The 6,942-nt window shown below is 48.7% G+C and overlaps 1 protein-coding gene across 4 annotated transcripts in view; it reads left to right on the top strand.

Annotated features, from left to right (window-relative positions):
• Positions 1-1,575: 1,575 nt before the first annotated feature.
• The window catches only part of Cemip2 (cell migration inducing hyaluronidase 2), a 77,884-nt gene continuing 72,517 nt past the window's right edge, over positions 1,576-6,942 (top strand). The window contains exons 1-2 of one of the 4 annotated variants that reach the window (XM_085834130.1): positions 2,262-2,749; positions 4,067-4,143. The gene's annotated coding sequence lies outside the window, so the exon portion shown is untranslated. Of the gene's footprint in view, positions 1,741-2,261; positions 2,750-4,066; positions 4,144-6,942 lie in introns of those variants that run through there. The other 3 variants (XM_029472484.2, XM_029472483.2, XM_021151644.3) reach the window with 3 other exon arrangements.

Genomic DNA, 6,942 nt, shown 5'->3' with positions numbered 1-6,942 from the left:
GCCATTTTGTATAAATTTGGCACAAGTCAGAATGCAGGTTGCCTCAAAGCGCATTGCCACAATCAATAAGCCAAAACAACAAATGGATTCCTGTGTTTCTAGAGGTCTGACATTTGAACTCAGTTACACTAGTGTAGTCAGCTTCTAGGGAGGTTTCTCCCTGGACCCTTCCAACTTCTGGCGGGGCTGCTTGCCTCCTCGATTTCTGGTTGGTTCATCACTCCAGCCACTGCTTCCCTGGCCATGAACCTTCTACACCTTTGTGTTTTAAATTTCTCTCTGCCTTCTCGGAAGTGTGATTGCAGTTAGGGCTTACCCAGGCAACTCAGAAAAATCTCTCAGTCAAGACTCTTACTCCAATCACATCTCCATACCCAGTAGGTTCCAGGATTAGAAACACACACACACACACACACACACACACACACACACACACACTTTAGGGGGGCCTGCCTCTCTTCTCTTTTAAAAATTAATTTTAGTTTTTTATGTGTATAAGTATTTTGCATGCATATATGTCTGTGTACCTACCATTGAGGTCGGAAGAGGGCATTGGATCCCCTGAAACTGGAATTAGAGACAGTCATGAGCTGCCCTGTAGGTTGCTGAGAATCAAACCTGGATTCTCTGGAATTGGAGCCCAAGCCATATCTCCAGCCCCCATCCTCCCTTCTTGAGTTCTAAACATGTCTCATTGAGGGCACCTTAAGAGTCCTTCCTCCTTTGCAGTTTGTCATAGAGAATCATCTGCTCTATTATTTTAAGTCCTCTGCTTTTCTCTTCTAAAAAGGGACTGGGGCTGGAGATGGCAGATGGGTAAGGATTCTGTGACTTCTCAGAAGTCTGTGAAGCTTCTCCTTCGGTGCATCTTTCCAAGGTTTTAGTTAACTATGGGTTCGGTCCAGAAGCATTTCCAAAATTTACATTTGCAGTCTCCTCTGACTCAGTCCATAGAGCTTTGTTGAGGCAATTCCAAGTTTTTTAGGCTCTCAGGGGATTCTTATTAGCCCCAGTCTGGAAACATTGGTTTAGTTCTACCAAGTCCTAAACCAAACCTTGGAAATTGGGTATTCCTTTTTCTGTCTGCTGCTGTGTCATAGTTACACGGTTGAAGTTTTACTGGAAGGGGGAGAAAATAAACAAATAAACAAACAAACAAACAACAGACAGACAGACAACAGCAGTGAGCCTGAAAAATGAACAATCCTGCTGTACAGTATTCAATGAAACAGTTCCCCAGAGGCGACACTTCCAACTCCGAATTAAATAGAGGATGATGACTGTCCGGATTTGGCAATCTGGCAGCTGTCATTAGCTCCTGACCTCGTGGTCTGACGGACCAAGTCAGGTCGCGCCCTGTGCAGCAGGAAAGGCTTTTCCTCTGCCAGAGCAACTTCCTCCAGGGGACCGGGTGGTGGCAGGGCTACTCAAGCCACTCAGCCAGTATATTCTGCAGTAGGGTGGGCTGAGGATTGGTTTTCAGTGTTGCATCTCCGCCCCCTGCAAGCTTCAGCCACTCTAGAGTAGCGTGGCCAGAAGGCGTGACCAGGCCTAGGTATATTTATTCTGGCCTTAGTGTGAGATGCTGGGGCTGCTCCAAGCTCCTAACCAGAACTGCAGACTGGTCTGAAGTCAAGAACACACTGTTTCTGCTGAGAGGGCTACGAATCCAGCTTCCTTGTTGGCCAGGTGGGGGCAGTCGAAGCGCCACGACCCGAGGCTCAGAAAGTTTTGAGTGAGGTGAGGGGCTTGCGGGATATTATTGGTGGGGATATACTGCTATGCCGAGTCAGCTTCATTCTGGAGCGATAAAAGATGTCGAACTCAGCTACTGGATGATAAAGGAAGAGAACAGAGTTCAACCCTGTGTGTGTGTGTGGGGGGGGAGGGTGTTAGGGTGGTAATAGGGGTTCAGCAGCCTGGTTAGACCCGAGAAGATGCAGGCTCAGTTTCGAGTGATGAGGGGCGCAGGCTCAGGTCGACTTTGTCAAGAGGTGACAAAAAAAGCAGTATCAGACTCAGCTGGGATGATGAGGAACACAGACTCAGGCTCAGGCCCGCTGGTTCTCGTGAACTCCCAGGTAGTCATCTGTAGCCGAAGGTCAAGGCGCCACTGGGGAACCCTGGCCGCCGACGGTGTTGGCGGGCGTCCTTCCTGCTGAAGGCAGCTGGAGGCGCTGAGCCTTCGTCTGCAGCTTGTGGTGGGCGGAGCCTCCGCAGGTCTCCTCCCTCTGACAACAGGCCCCGCCCACCCCGCCTTTGACCCGCCTCCCTAGCTCGGGGCCGCCTGCCCAATCCGCAGCACTCTCGGCCCAGCCGAGCCGGCGCTTGTGTGGCCGGAGGCTGATTAGGGGGACCCTAGCGAGCCGCGGCGCCCGCCGGACCGGGGACCTGCGCTGCTCGGGAACGCGCCCTGCCTGCCGCTATTGTCTCGGAGCCGCACAGGCTCGCGCCGCCCGGACGGCGATTCCCCTCCTCTTCCTCCGGGAGGGAAGGATCCAAGAGCGCCAAGCCGGGCTGGCTGGAGGAGGTGGCCGCGAAGGCGGAGGGAGGAGCGTTACTCCCCGGTCCCGACTGCTTCTCCTCCGGCGTAGGTTGCCGCTGAATTCAGAGCGGCAGCGGGGCGCGGGTTCCTGGCCATGGAGAGGAGATCTGCACGCGGGGACTCCAGGAGCTCTGCTCCCGCTCCCGCTCCTCTGGCCATCGCTTAGACACCTGAGTAGACCGACGCCAGGAGGGGGAGGGGAAGGTAAGGCTCCTCTAGTCCCGGGTGCCCAGCCCCGCCTCCTTGGAGGTCCCAAGGGCCCGGAGGGCGCAGACCCGACTTGCGCACCTTGGCGTCCTGGAGGCCTGGCTGTCCCTGTGCTGGCGTTTTTTGCCGAGAAGCACAACATCCTGTGAGTTCCAGCGTCCGCCTTTGCCGGCGCCTTCCCGCCGGGGTTCTCCCAAAGCGCCCCGAGACTCAACCTTCTTCCATGAAAAAAGGGGTTCCTTAGGAATAGAGGTTTGATCCCCTTTTCATCCACTTTGTGTTCCCAGGGAGGGTAACAATGGGTCTTTTAAAGTCGGTGTGAACAGCCCTAAAGTTTCTGGAAAGGCTGCGTGGGGGACGCGGACCGCAGTGAAAGATTGATGGAATGTGCATTGTGGAGCCTTGGCGTCTACAAGAGCACGCTTGTGTAAAGTTTGGGGGGAGTGTGGATCTTTGTCTCCTACTGTTCCCCTGAGTTGGTGTGACCCTGCTCCTTGTGGTAAGGCGCAGCTTCAGAATCTGGGGACCAGTTTTTAGCACAGGACCTCACTCACCACAGTTCCTTGGCAGAGTTGGGAGGTCCTGGCAAAGAATGGGGTTCTCACTGCCCTGAGGTGCTTCACGTAGTACTACTTACTGCCCTCTAGCAATAAAACCAGGCCCCCTGTGGAGCAGAAACATTCTCCTTAAATCCTCCGCTGAAGGTTAGGAGAACAGACTTTTGACACATCGCCTTTCTTCTGCAGTTGGGGTTAAAGGTAGAGTGCCTGTCTTTTAGGAACTTCCTGAACCACACAGTGTGTTGGACTGACTCCCTGGTGCTAGTGACTCGTGTGATGCTACACAGTTGCACATGTTGAAGGCCTGCAGAAGTCTTAAGGGCTCTTACCAGTAAAAAGAAAATGTAGAGGAAGAAGAGGCAGGAGAAGAGTTTCATCAAAGCTTAAGGGAAGTCTGCATTCCCATGGCAACCAGGCATATCTGTTGGAAATGGCCACTAACGCCAAATACAAACAAATTATATATACCCCTAAAGATTAAGAAAAGTTGACCCATTAGCACTGGTCTAGTCTCTATATCCTACTCTGGTGTGTCCCTTCTTGTCTTTCCCTTTGAGTTTGCATTTCTGGGCAAAGCAAACTGTGCACCAGGCATGCTGTTCATTTAGTTAACATGGGACAGCTCGTGATAGTGTCTTCTGCCTTTAAAATGACAATCCTTATTTATGTGTAGGGTGGTGAGTTGGGGCTGGAAATTTATCTCAGACTTTAAGTTCACTCTATCTCATACTGTGTCTGATTTTTGTCCTCACAGAACGGAAAGTTAAGGTTAGAACTCTGAGCCGTCACCTGTTCTCTGTCAGCCTGTGGATGAGAGTAAGCTGAGGCGTGGTGAGTGTGCATCTCTGTGTGTGTGTGTGTTAATGTGTGCGCAAGACATTAGCATCTAAATTCTTCTCTGGGCTTCTAGCAAGTTCTGTGTAGTTGGGATAGCAGGTCCATGGCTAATTGTTTGAGGAAGGTCTCCTCTCTTCGTCTAGCCAATAGCAGGGGGATTTCCTGCAGTGTTATAATCACAGGACAGTTGAATGTGACAGCACCTCAGATATGCTGTAGGGGATGTAGTTAAGCCTGTTGTTACAGATACCAAGAAAATGGGCATAGAGCAGGCTTGTGGACCATGATGAAATTGGAAGGATACCACTTAGTAGCTATGTGTGCCTCTGAGCAAGCTTTTGAAATTGAGATAAATGAGCCATATTTCAGAAAGAGAAAATCATAATCACTATTGAATGGATCACATTTGAAAATGGCTATACACTATAAAGTGCTCTGGAGTATTTATAAGTAATGCACCCATCTATCTATCTGCCAGGGACCCATTAACTGAATACTTAATAAAACCACTCGTCACTTGCCAGACATTCTTGGAAGGACTCTCAGCCTTACTCTGTGGCACTTTCTGTCAGCTGGAGAGGGAAGGGAAGGAGTGGCTGCAGTTGGGGAAGCCAGAGGGCGGGAGATCCCTGTGTGTTTCCATTGACAAAGATGAGTAAGACTGCAGCTGAGGAAATGAGTGTTGCGGGGGACCCAAGCAAACTAGCAATACTAAGATCTTATCAGCGTGTGACTGGGAGACTCACTGTACCCGGGTTTCTTTAGGAGGACAGAGGGAGGGCTCACTGGAGGGTGGGCTGCAGAATCGATTCTGACATTATTTGCTAAATCAGGCAAAATAGAGACTGGAAATTCGTGTAAGAAGTATCATGTTTATTTTTCTTTATTTTATTTTATTTTTTTGAGACAGGGTCTCACTGTGTAGCCAAGGCTGCTCCCACACTGCTAAGCCAGCATGGCTCTCCCTGTTACTGGCCTGCCATTCCACCCAGCAAAACTGAAGGCGGGAAGCCAGGCGTGGATTTGAAAGAAGGTGGCTTTGGCTGTTGAAAACAGTCTGCTGCTGGGCTAATTGCTAAGTTTTTTCATCCGTGAGATTGATGAATATACTGGAGACAACTACGTTTCCAACTGATAGGCAAATTACTGAATTAACACTGCCAACCCAAAGGTATTTTATACTGTAGTTTGAAACAAGCTGTAACTAGATATAAATTATAGCTTAGTCAAGCTGGCTTCCGCCACAGATTTCCATTTATTGGCTCTTGTCAGAATGGAAGCAGGTGTGTGGGCCTGTAGACTGCCTGCTGCTCTGTGATACACCTTTCTTGTCAAGGCATCGGCCCCTCCCCCTCACAGGGAATCTTTTCACTGGCTTTGGCTTGTGACTAGAGGGATGAGCTGTCTGGTACAGGGCATCACTCAAGATGGCCTTGTCTGGGTTTGTCTCTCAAGCCAGCTTCCCTTTTACTCTGCTGTCCCAACAAGGTCAACCTAGGAATCGGGTGGGGGTGGGGCCTCAGCATCTCTGAGACTATGAAAAGTCCGCCCTTACTGTCTCCATTTGTAGAGAGGTATAATTTTCAAATGAGACTGTTGAATGCTTCCTCTCCTAACTGCAGCTGTTGTGGGGTGAAACCTGAAACTGTAAGCAGCGCTCGCTTTAGCTCCCCCACTAGAAATGCACATAAGGTCAGCTGATGTTTTATAAATCTCCGTTGATGGGAATCTAGACTCAGATATTTAAAGCTATAAAGCTAAACATGGCTTTTGTGGGTGAGGTGAATGTGAGCCAGGGTGTTGGACGCTGCTCTCCATGCTAAGTCCTGCCCTGTCGTTCTGAGGGATCCTAGAAATACTGATAAAGTGAGGAAGTGGGGACCCTGAGGGGCTCACTAATTAGGTAAGGTCATGTAGTAAATTAATGGCTGAGCAGGGACAAGAACCCCTTTGTCCTTATTTCCAGACGGCGATTTCCCGCTCCTTCCCTATTTACGCGTTTATTCCACTTTGCTTTCGTTGGCAGTTATCTAAGTGTTTAGTTTTTCACTTGAGCTGAGAAACCCATTGTCCTTAAGTTTAAAAGGCAGACAGACCCATGTCTTTTCGTCTCCCATGTTTATTGTCTATGATATGGAGCACGTAGTAGGGTGATACTTCTGGGAGATTTCTGTCAAATAAGGAACTCTGGGGGGAAATGTTAGCCTTACTTGCATTTTCTGGAAACAGGATGCAAACTTGCAATATTGTAGAAGTGCGGTTTTTTTTTTTCCCCTAAGAAGCGAGTTCCTGGAAACATGCAGACTTCTTTTTCCTCCTTTCTTTGTGAATCACTGGGATAAAATCATAGAGATACTTGGTGTGTTCTTTTGTTTTCTCTTTGCTCCTTTTGAGAAACCTTTAATGCTGGTGGTCATCGAGAACTATGCTCAGCAAGTATTTTATTGCACTTCTAGAGCAGATCAGGCAAGGCACGCAGAGTCAGTTAGATAAATGAGGCACGGAGTCTTTAGTAAAATGCCTCTAGAAAAAGTAAACCAGACCAGAAAATGTACTTACTGTCTCCTTACAAATGAGATCTTTGTCCTATGTGACAAATCTGTTTTGAAATTATTAGTAGATTCCCTCTGTAGACAGATTTGTAATAAGACATTCTTTTCACAAGGTGGAAAAATGGAACTTTTTGTATGAGGCAAACCAGGACTGCTTCTTACTTAGTGTAGACATTAGGTAAAAGTTAAGTTGTATTTAATAAGAATTCTTGCTGTTGTTTGCTGTTGTTCCCTTGGTTGA

The sequence above is a fragment of the Mus caroli genome, unplaced genomic scaffold (assembly GCF_978045245.1).
Source record: "Mus caroli unplaced genomic scaffold, Mus_caroli_1 scaffold_20, whole genome shotgun sequence".
Taxonomy (NCBI): Eukaryota; Metazoa; Chordata; class Mammalia; order Rodentia; family Muridae; genus Mus; species Mus caroli.
This window is presented reverse-complemented; position numbering and strand designations above follow the sequence as displayed.